This window comes from Leptonychotes weddellii, chromosome 1 (assembly GCF_054177405.1).
Source record: "Leptonychotes weddellii isolate Sample4059 chromosome 1, ASM5417740v2, whole genome shotgun sequence".
Taxonomy (NCBI): domain Eukaryota; kingdom Metazoa; phylum Chordata; class Mammalia; order Carnivora; family Phocidae; genus Leptonychotes; species Leptonychotes weddellii.
Genome location: NC_138369.1, coordinates 138,758,426 through 138,770,448, shown reverse-complemented (window position 1 = coordinate 138,770,448; position 12,023 = coordinate 138,758,426). Strand labels below are relative to the sequence as shown.

Here is a 12,023-nt window from a genome sequence, read left to right as displayed (position 1 = left end):
TTTTAAAGATTTTATTTATTTATTTATTTGAGAGAAAGAGAGAGAGAGACAGAGAAACAGCATGAGAGAGGAGAGGGTCAGAGGGAGAAGCAGGCTCCCCGCCGAGCCGGGAGCCCGATGTGGGACTCGATCCCAGGACTCCGGGATCATGACCTGAGCCGAAGGCAGTTGCTTAACCAACTGAGCCACCCAGGTGCCCTAGAATGACATCTTTTTACTAATTATATTCCACGTAAAGTGCCTCTGACTCCTGTAAGAAGTCAAACTTTGCGACAGTAAATCCTGACACTGCTCAGGTAAGAAACAGAAAAATGATGATTTGCTAATCGGCTTACTTGATTCTCTGGCTAGGATGTCAAGATTAGACTCAGCAGTTCTTGGGAAAATCCTGACACTCATTCACCAATTATCCCCTGGAAGTTGATACGTATCGATCTCCCTATGTTTCAGGGAAGAAATCTTTGCACTGCTCTAAGGAGCTTTTCCAAAAATGGTGATACATTTTTGCATCATTTTGTCATGATGGGCCCTATTGAAAAACCTCCTGAAATTCTGAATTCATGGCAGTGATATCTACGTTGTTGTATTTGGCTTGCATTTTTGTTTTGTTTTGTTTTGTATTAAAGCAGAGGAGAAATGGGTAAAGGTTAAAAACTGCACCTAAATGTATTAAGCTTGAAGGCTTTGAACATAAATGAGAAGGTTTACAGGAAGTTATTCAGACCTTTAAGCTTCGATAAACATTTCATCACTGCTGACAAGATCCACTTTAGGTAACCCTGCCCAAGCAGTTCCTGTGTTGCTAAGGGTGAAGGTGAGGTTATTTTGCAATTCACCAAGCAGGGTAGGAGTTTTTCTGGGGAATTTTGATTTGGAGGCCCAGAGCCTAAGGTTAAACCATAGATACTTTTGTGGTTATAGGAGAAGAATTGATAGGCCCCTCGTTTTTTAATTATAATGTATAAAGGAAAGAACTGGATTCCTAATTCCTAGGAAAGGTGGTGGTAGTAGTAGGTAGGTTATGGTCCCTTATATGAATATATGTGGCTTCCCTCTGACAATGAGTGGGCAAGTCTTTAAAAAAGTTCCGAAAGAGAAAAAGAAAAGCCCCAGGGACCATTTAGGCTCTGTCAGTGAGTTCCATCCCAAGACATCAAATCCAGTTGCACAGAAACCAAACGTCAATATTTACAAAGCTCTTTCCATCTTATATCCTGCTTCCTTTTTCTTTTATCCCTTTTCTTCTCCTTTTCCTTCCTCCCTATTCCCTTGATCCTCTCCTTTACACTTTTTCCCATTTGCACTCACTTCCCCCACACCCATTAGCCAGGTCCACCATCCGTTCATCCCAAAAGAGGCTTCAGTGACGGAAAGGAAAGGACTTCAAACAAAGCCATAGTCCAACACAGGGAGCTCCAGAGGCTGGGGGACTGTGACTGAAGCAAAGCCTGAGGAGGGGCCTCACCCCTCTGAGGCCCTTCACCCAACAGGCGATTAGGTTTCAGCCAGCTTGATAGCTGTATGGAGCCTCATGATTTCAAAGCTTTCAGGGGCTGACAAGGACTTGCTAATTTCAAACTTTCTAACCAATTACAATCACAAAGAACTCAGGACAATAATCAGTGAGCAAAATGAAACTGCTGGAGTGAAGCAGCCCTAGCAGGTTTCGCTCTTGTGGCTCTGCCACACGATGTGCAGCTGGGACTCTGCTTCCACAAGTAAATAAAAATACATTATAAAATAAAAACACACACAATGGGTCCCTCTTGCTGTCTTGTTCCCAGCAGTTGGGTCTGGAGGAACCCTGTCCTGCGTGTAGCCCATTAATTTCTGATGGCGTTAATTAAAAAACTTTTGATGCTGGTTTGAATGGAAAATACCTCAAACAGTGTTTCCTTTATTGAAACATCAAGTTCCAAGTCTTGGATTATTAGGTTAAGCTCTGTTGCAGCAGTGAGACTAACATAAATGCTTTCCATACCATCTGACTATTACTGCTAATAATAAATAATAATAATCAATGAAAAGAAAGAGGAGAAACTGTTTAGGTTGAAACTCCCTTATTTCAACCTGTTTTGTTTTGTTTTGTTTTCAGAACTAAATTGAAAATCCGGGTCCCTGAATGTAGGACATATGATATTTTAAAAATCTTTTTTCAAATCCTTACAGAACATTCAAATCACCCAATGTTCCAGGACCTGAATTTTTTATATTTTAAAATGGGGAAAGCTGCTTAAAATAAGTGAATCAGCTGCTAAGTGATTTCTCTCTGTCTCTTCCCCTACTCTCTTTTGAGAGGCTGAAAAAATGCTTAAAATGGTATATGCAATTGATATGTGCTGCTTAAGAAGCTTAATATAATTACTGAGGACTCAGACTTTCTATTTAAAATGAAGATAGGCTGGGGCAATAGAAACTATGAGTTGTAAGCACTCATCCCTCGGGAGGTGTGGAAAATGTTTCCAAACGTTTAGTCCACTGAGCGAGGTGAGGGGTGTCATGCAGTTATCCACAGGGTTCTCTGTCCTCCCGGAAACCTAGGGAAACCGAGGAAATCCTGACAGCAACGTAAGGAGCCAGCGTGACAGATGTCGTGCAGGAAGCCAGCAAATAAAAATGCATCTCTGCAATCCACCGCTTTTGTGAAGTGCTAAGCAAACCAGCAAAACATTCTGATTGGTTTCTAAGACTCTCCTCGAATTTGATTTTTTAACCATTCTTTCCTCTCGTGCAGGCGCCTGAAGCCCCGGACGGACACCCCATGGGGGAGGCCCCACAAATGCTGATTCACGGACGCCCTTTTCTCTCTTGTGCTCTCATGTACTTCACTTTCTCTCCCATTTTTCATCTCCCAATCTGTTTATTCATGCTGTCTGCAACATCAGCTGAATCCTTGAGGGACGACAAAACTTTCCTTTTTTACCCTGAAGGTCTTCATCAGTCTTATTCTTGTTTTGATCTACGCATCCCTAAAGTGGATGAAGTTCTGCATAAAGAAAGGCGAAGCGTTTTGGCAAATCTCCTTTCCTTCCGTCCCTAACCGCAGGCTGCACTGACCTCACCCTCTTGAAATAGTTTGCAGAACTGGCCACCCCGCCTGATGTGACATGATGGGAATCCTTCAACGACATCAACAACCACAACAACAGACAACCCTCACTGTAAAGCACATGAGGGGAATATGTAGAGCAATAGAAAGAACTAAAACTCCAAAAGGGACATAGGCCTGAGCAAACCACAGCATGAGTCTATTTGTTCACAAAATTTATGAATTTTCCCGAGTAAATTGACAGGCGATATTGTCTACAAAGGACTAGTAAATGTAAATTAACTAACAGATATGTAGCAAATGAGTACATTTAAAGATGATTTCCAGCTGAAATGATTTTTCTTCTGAGAGACCAAGTTTTTGTTAAACTTAATCCTACTCTCTTCCCTCTCCAGCAGCAGAAACATCTGGTCGGTTTTAGATTCCCCTTGGATTTCCAACTTCAAAGGGAATTATAAAGAATAACAAATTCATGTACCGGCACTAAAAAAAAATTAGAGCAGCAGGAGAGAATGGTAAAATTGTCCTTATTTGACTGCTAGTGACAGGCGCCACAGGCAGAACTATAAGAAAAGACAAAAGCAAGATCACCGGTTGACAACCAGAGTTCCTAGAAGGGACAGAATCTTTGGCTACATGCAGATATGCACAGGGCCCTTAGCAATCAATAAGGAGATTTCTCCTTGCTTAAGTGAAGAAAAAAAAATGAAAGGAGTTAGAAGGTGAGAGAGAGAGAGAGGAAGAAAGAAAAAGAAAGAAAGAAAAAAAGTTCATATTTACCTGTCACATAGTAAGCATCAGCAAAAATTTGTTCAATGACCTGGAGATTATCTTAAGGATTCAGCCCCTGGGTTTTTTATTTGATCTATAGAAAACTTGAGTCCCGATTCTACCAAGGGCTAGATATGCCATCTCAGAAGTGACTCAGGCTCTAAGAATCCACCAGAACCATCATCTCCTCCTAAAAGATAAAACCCCCAAGAGTCTCTTGCTCTGGATCTTTATCAAAGGATGGCCAGAAGTCAAAGTCCTTCATGAGTGGAGGTATAAGGTTTGAATGAACTATTGATATTTGCAGTTGTGCCAAGTTACGCTTGACATCACTTTATAGAACTGGATTTATCTTTCTCCTCTGTCATGTACTAGCAAAACTGAAACATACTTCTTAGAGTGCAGGTCTTGATATAATCAAAAAGAAAATAAGAACAGTTAGAGAAAGTACAATTTTGCTATTACAATTAGCTCTTATAAACAGCTCTTCTCTTTCCTGTTTCATGTACAATTTGTACAGCAATAACAATAAAAATAAACAAGACATGTTTAACCAATCAACGTGTTCTTGGACGTTGAACCATGAAAGAGTTAAGGGCTAAAATGTCTTTAAATAATTAATTATAAAAGTCTTTAAACTTAGTGTTCAGAGGTTACCGATCCCCACACCACATATACATTAGGTTGATTCAGAGTGGCCATCAAAAACCAGACAGCAAATTACTTTTGACCAAAAAGTATATATCAACAGCACGTTAAGAATATTTCACAGAGTGGGATAAAACAAACAGAACCAATTCTCTGTGGACCTTAGCATGGTTTGCAAATGGAGCAGTCTCCCAAAGAGAAGACCATTCTCCAAAGTATGTTGTCTATATCACAGGCTTTGACTCATCTTTAATAAAGGAAGAAAGAGTTAAGACTTCTCTTCAGCATTTCCAATGTAAAAGGACTGAGCTGGCTGCAAAAGCATCTTGAATGTCTGTCTTGAATGGGGTTTTCAGTCTTCCCTCACCACTCCAGGTAAAGCAGGATCAGCCAAGTGATCTCGCTAAGAGAATGCCGTAATTCCTATCCTGATGGTAATTGCATATGATGATATATTACATATCCGATAAAGTTCATCCAGAAAATATGCCAACTTCGTGAAACATGGATCTGATGATGTGAATAAACCTTTTTTTTTTTTGGCATATTTTTGGGCAACTATCTGTGTCTTTGGTCTAAAATGAAAATCCTGGCTTGATCCAGGCATTTACAAAGGATTCCCTGCCCTGTATAAGCAGAATCAATCATCCAATGACGATTCTGAACTTACCCAGAGAGAAGGAAGTAGAGGATATGGAATACTACTTTATTCCAAGAAATGCTGTTTTATAGCTTGAGGATATATATGGTCACAAATAGCAACAATGGAACAAACACCAGACCCAAAGGCTGAGCATAAGGAAACCCCACACACATATACCAAGAAGCAAACACTATCATTAATAATAATAATTATTATTATAGCTATTATCAGGATGAGGCATTGATGGTTCACTTGGGTATAATGTATAATACATTAGCTAGAAAGAACCAAGGGTAAACTTATTCTTATCTTTAAAAGGCAGTTTGTATTCTGGTTTATATGACATGAGCTACATAATTAACACATACGAGAAAATGATGCAGGAAGAGATGAAGACTTATGCCTTTATTTCAGTTGTTGTATTGTTAATATCAATCTTAAAAATAATGATGAAAAGGTCAGCTGTTTTAAAATATGGGTGTTATGGGGTATGGTAAAATATCCTCGTGGCTTTAAAATAGTGGCACAAAATATATATTTAAAGTATAGAACTTGTCATTGGACACTTCTGTCTATACATTAATGAGACAATAAATACATAAAATAAAAAACAAAAAAAAATAGTTAGTGGCTAGATCCTACCTATCCTTCCTTGGAATGCCTGTCTCAATGCCAAGCCATCAGATCCTTTCCTGATCTTTTGAGGACATTTTAATGGTGGTAACACCAAACCAAGGTAAAGAAGAAATAGAGAGGATCAGAAGACTGAAAGGGAAAAAATGAAATGGAAAGAAAAAAAGTTTGTATTGTTTACACCATCCAGTCTGGCAAATGTTACAGATGCTTTCTGTTTGCTTGGGATGGTTTATTGCTTATGTTATTTCTTTTCTTTTCTTTTTTTTCCCTCCATGTGCTTTCCTCTACCAACTTTGGCTGAAAATACTTTGTATGTGTCCATACTGTAAGCCCTCATATTTTTGTAGAGATTTAGTGTAGTGGAGAAGCACTTTTTTTTCTTCCCCAAGCGTTAGGCATATCAATATTCTAGCTACTCACTTTCGAGGCCAATGGAAAATGTGCTCCTAAGATTAAATAGACCTGAGTAACACATAAATCCAGTTTATACTGATGCAGTGTGTTACATAGTTACTCACATCCTGAATTTCTGATGAGTGGAATACACCTTTTGGACAACACAGTACTACTGAACCGTCACTGACTGTAATTCAAAGACGGCGAGGCAGGACTAAACCCTAACTATAGGTTCTCTATGGAGAGCCTAATTTGCACAGAGCCCTCTTCATCTGTGGAGCTCTGTGTGCAAAGGATCTAGTCTAGTCACAGAAAACTAGGTTCTTTAAATATTCTTAAACTAGAGCAATACTTAGAAGCACATAGGGAGTGCCCTTTGTTCAATAATATACGGTCTCTTTTGACCCTCACTTCCCCAAACAGTGCTTTTGTTTTTTTAATTATTCAGACTATTAATATATACTCCCTTCCTTTTCAGACTTCCTAAGTGCCCCTTTAGGAAGAAACCTTTCCTTTCTGCCAATATATCTTTAAAAAAATGATGCCTTTAAATCTAGTGCTACATTTGGTTCAAGTAGGTTGGCCATATTTATCCACTATGGGTTAGATATAGCCACACTGGGTTTCTAAAGTAGTCAGAGCACTGTTTCCCTTTTACCTCAGATACAGAATTGTATAAAACACAGTGTATATCCCATAATGATAAAACTAGCAGCAAATTATTCTGAGCCAAGTAAAAATAGTGCCAAAAAAAAAAAAAAGTCCCCAAGAAGCCTAGCCAAATCTGTGAAATGTCTCTCTGGTCAACCAAATTGCCCTTTGGATAACAGACGTACCCAAGAATATTATGAAACACTCTGATGAGACTTTATGATCAATTGTTACATTTTAGGAAATATAATGGCAGTGTACTCAGAAGAAAAATACTCCTATATACAATGATTAGAACTATTTATCTAAATGTTTATATCATTAACATGTGAAAAAGTCCTTATGGGCCTGAAATCTTGATGGACTAAATGCTGTGATGTCCGGGGTTTACTTCAAAATAATATGGTAGTAACTTGGGAAATGGCAGGCCATGAGTTCATCATTGGGCAACCCGTGGGATGGGTCCGTGGGAGTTCACTGGAGTAGCGTGTCTACATTCATGTATTTGAAAGATTTCATAATTAAAAATTCAAAAATATATACTGATTTGAACTTTTACTCCTTCAGTCATTACTGATTGATTCATTTACTCTTTATGTACAAGACATGGGGATGTAAAAAGTGAAACAAAACAAAACAAAAACCCCCAAAATGCTCTTGTTGCATATTTAGATTAAATAAGCTATTCCTCTTTAGGAGTCGTATATATTTATGTAACATGACATTTATAAGAATCATGTAATTACATGTAAAATTTTTAGGTTAAATTTTGAAAGCAGGACACAAAATGATGTACAAGGTATGTTTACAATGTGTTTTTTAAAAAAATATATCCTCGGGAAAATGAGAGTAAAGAAATACATCAAATGGTTATTAATGATTGGATTTAAATTATAGAAATAATTACTTGTATTTTTCTTCATTTTACTCCTATGTGTTTTTCCAAATTATTTTTAATAAGCATGTATCATTTTAAAATGAAAATAAATTTTTATTCATTAGTGGATAAGATGTGCTGTCCTTTCCCGAGGAGCTTTTCACTAAAACAGAGAAACTGCAAACACACAGCTTTGCCCAGATACTTTAAATCTTCATACCTAGAAGTGAAATACACCCACAGGAAAAGAAACATCAATACAGATTTTTATCTGATCATAGACACATAAAGAGCTTTCTGTGTGTTAGACAGAAATAGGGGAGGAACTAGCTTCTCTGCAAGCCAGAAAGAGTGTGAAATTCAGGCCATTTTGTGATGAGATCCTTTTGCGATGAAAGCAATGGGAGCAACAAATTAAAGTTACCAAGTAATCCTGTTCCTTGAGTCCTGCTGCTCACACTGATAGGAGTTTCTTTTTAGTCAGCATAACAAATAAAGCATGGGAGTGGGAGTGGGGTGGTGGGAGTGGTTACAATCCTAAAGGCTCCAGGCCTTCACTGGTGAGATGGATATGTTCAGAGAGACAGAGGTAGATGTGGGACAGAATTAGAAACAAAAATACAGCGACAACTATGGATTTTGTGCAATGGATATGGAAAGTCCCTGTTAGAAAGCTATCTTTATTACCCCAAGAGATTATTTTCTTCATTTTATGCACATTCATATAAAGTGAAGTCAAGAGTGTAACTTTTAAAGGTTTGGATGAATATGATGTTCATGACTAAACAGGCCTGGCTGGAGCCAGGGAGAATATCATCAGATGCCAGGCAAGTCACCCCCTCTGGTCCTCCTCCGTCTCCAGTACACTTGCCAGGACATTTCAGTGCTGGCCAACCTCTAGCAAACGCAGCTCTTTTAGGCTCTTTCTGACTTGATGATGCTCTACGAAAAGACCCTTAGTCCCGACCTGCACTCTCCTCCCAGCCACTGAAATCTCAAGAATTCTAGAAGGCCACAACATCAACCTTTTTGAAACTTCACCAATTTCCACTAAAAGACACATGGACCTCAAAGGTTTCAATGCTAGGCTCACTCGCAGCTCTTGTCTTGATCCTCTTAGCTCGTAAAAGAGGTGGCTATCTATATTCATGCTCCGAAAGGACATTTTCCCTTCCACTTGTGGGTGTACACAAGAACAATCGTGTCTGATTTTAAGATTGATTCAAATGAAGCAAATGCACTTCAAATTTTTAGCATATCATAGAATAATAATAAGTAGTTCAAAGCATCACAAAATGTGTTTGGAAGGTTCTGTGTTTGTTTGTTTAATGCCAAAGCATCCAATGTTCCACATGGGAAACATCACCCTCTCTGTCCATTCAGGCGTCTCCTTTGGAAATCTGTATCTCTGGAGAGTCTGCCAAACAAGCCCTTTGAATACTTCCATCTCTGCGTGGCAAAATCATTGTGAAATGTTTGTTGAAATCTGTGATCATAGGTTCTTGGGATCATGTTTCTAGTCATTCTAAATGATGGTATTTCAAATGGACAAACTGGACATAAAATCTGTAGCCTTCACCAATGTCAAAATACATTCTATTCAAATTTAGTACACCACAGCCTTTAGGTTGAATTCTTTCAGAGTCTGGGAGAAACGTACTTGACTTCTTGGCACCTCAATATTGTGGACTGCCATTTAGGGGTAACAGAAGTTACTCACCCGACAGCAAAGTTGTGATGAATATCCAGTTAGTGATGGCGGACCATTCTGAAATGAAAAGAATATCATAAATGCTGGGCATTTAATAAATGCATGACAACATGGTGATCATGGAAAATAACCCATTTGCTTCTCACCTTGGGACGCTGACTCAGTGATACTATACTACACGGAGAGTAAAGGAGACTTCCTTTGGGGAAGGAACATACAAGTGTGCACTGGGAAAGTGGCGTGTGTAGCTGTCTGCATGTTCAGCTTTAAGGGCTTGAACCAGTTGCAACCAGTTGTGAATGACTTGCTGCCCATTTTTGCAATTCACTGTAACTTGTATTGGGAAAGTTATGTTTTATGGTTAATTATCCATGGTCTGTTTGAAAAAATAAATCAAACCATTGTGAGCCACCAGGATTTGCAGCTCCATTTGAACTTTACTGTACTTTTGATTAAACATTTTGTAAATAAAAACAACTGGTTTCTTCTTGTTTTTGGTTGTTTGTTACTTGTGTTCTGGATATAAATATTGTGGCAATGGTGGGAGAACCAGTTATGGATTATTTACCCCTGGTTTCATGAGTTGTGAGCTACTGGCCTTATTCTCCTTCACGAGTGTAAATAAATGTATAGTATTATATTCCAAGTCCTGTAAGACAAATGGAACGACTGAACTGAAACCTTTTAAAACCAAAGCCTTTTATGCTAAGTCACAGAGCAGCAAAACAAACCCCAAATTAACATTTAAAAAGCTTCTACTGTGGAGCAACAAAATCCCCCAATATTATATAATCTGCATTTTAAAAACTGCTTGCCTAACTAGCAGCAGTCTATCAATAAATCCACATGCTTGTCTTTTCGCTGCTTTTATAATTTAGAAGCCATAGATGGTTTACCAGAGATCACCTCCCACCCCCAATATCACCACCAGAATGAAGCCTTGAAAATAACCAGCATAACTAACTGAAGTCAAAATTGATTTAGAAAGATCCGGAATTATTGTAACTAAGAGTAATGAAACTCTATGTAAAGGAAGAACTTATATAAATTTGTCTACAGTCATCATCTGAACACTTATATAAATAAAAGGAGTCTGAAACACAATTGTCCAGGGAAAATGAGAAAAGCCAAGATTCAAAGACCCTGTGGTATAAGGCAAGAGGAATATGTTTGAGGCCCAGAATCCAAAGTTCCTAACACATTTGCATATGAAACTTAATGAGGACCACCAAAGCAGCTTGCCAAAATTATGTTTTTTAAACGATCCACTGTTCCATGCAGCACTGACCACTGAAAAAGACCTCTAGGAAACATAAAATTGCCTTCTGCGATTTGCTACTTTTATAAAGACAGAGACAGGATAATAAGGGCTTTCTTATAAAATGGGGTGATCTGTCCATCGCTGGGACCTGAAGAGCACTGCATCTGATTTCATCTTACCCCTTTATTCCTTTCAAGGCTCACTGCTCGCCTGTGTAAGCACTGTGAAGGAATGGCCACTGAAGGTCCCTCACCAGCTCACCAAAACGTGGTAAAATATTTATGAAGGGGCTACTATATGCCAGGCACAACTAGAGTAATTCTGCTTGGAAAGGTAAGTCAGTGGCTAAGGTTCTTGTTGCAACATTTAAAAATATCTATTACTACTGCCAACAGTGAGGAGAAGCTAGGTTGAAAGTGTTATGAAGGACATCTGAAAAATTAGAAACTGTTTAAAACTCTCCCTGGCTTCTTGGATGCCCTGGGAACAGTAAGTTTAGGCCTGTCGGCCCTTCGAAGCCTGGATCCCACATTACCAAAGAAAAACTAGAAGTAGCCTATATGTGTCCAGGGTCCTGGTTACAACTGAAAATGAGGGCTGACCAGAATCAGTTGGCAGCCGTCAGATGCTGAAAGGTCAATTCTGCCCTAAGTATGGTTCAAAGAGTGTAAAAACCTACCAAGATGAAAACAGAAGCTATTCTGAGAAACAAGCAAAAAAAAAAAGTTAAAAGATATTTTACTTGAAGACATTTTCTTCTATTTGTTTTATAATATATGCCTCCAACTCTTTTTGACAACCAAGAAAACGCTCTATCTATAGAGTTCTAAGTTTTCTTTTAAATCCAGGCAACCCATTTGAAAATCAGGATACAAAAAATGACTCCCTCTATATGGAACTGCCCACCAAAAGTAAGTGCTTGGTTACAGATGAATAATCATGTTCAAATTATATTAAAAAGTATGGTATTTTACATGATGCAGGTATATACATACAGAATTGCATCCTGGAATCCGAACTCAGCATAACACATGGAGAGGGACACTGAGAAAATGTATACATAGGAATATGATTTCCTGGTGAAAGACCAGAGTATTCTGATCAACTGTCCTTATTTTTCCACAAACAAATCTACCTGAGCTATAGATCCTTTTTAGAAAAAAACCAGGGGGAGGGGCGCCTGGGTGGCTCAGATGGTTAAGCATCTGCCTTCGGCTCAGGTCATGATTTCAGGGTCCTGGGATTGAGTCCCACATCAGGCTCCTTGCTCAGCGGGGAGCCTGCTTCTCCCTCTGCCTGCCACTCCCCTGGCTTGTACTTTCCCTCTCTCTCTCTCTGGCAAATAAATAAATAAAATCTTTGAAGAAAAAAACCAGGGGG

General features: G+C 38.7%; 1 protein-coding gene across 18 annotated transcripts in view; it reads right to left on the bottom strand.

The window, feature by feature from the left end:
* The window catches only part of ZBTB20 (zinc finger and BTB domain containing 20), a 764,927-nt gene that overhangs the window by 363,746 nt on the left and 389,158 nt on the right, over window positions 1–12,023 (bottom strand). For 16 of the 18 annotated variants that reach the window (XR_014138210.1, XM_081796727.1, XM_081796734.1 and 13 more), the window contains one exon: window positions 9,392–9,439. The gene's annotated coding sequence lies outside the window, so the exon portion shown is untranslated. Of the gene's footprint in view, window positions 1–9,391; window positions 9,440–9,528; window positions 9,632–12,023 lie in introns of those variants that run through there. The other 2 variants (XM_081796659.1, XM_081796683.1) reach the window with 2 other exon arrangements.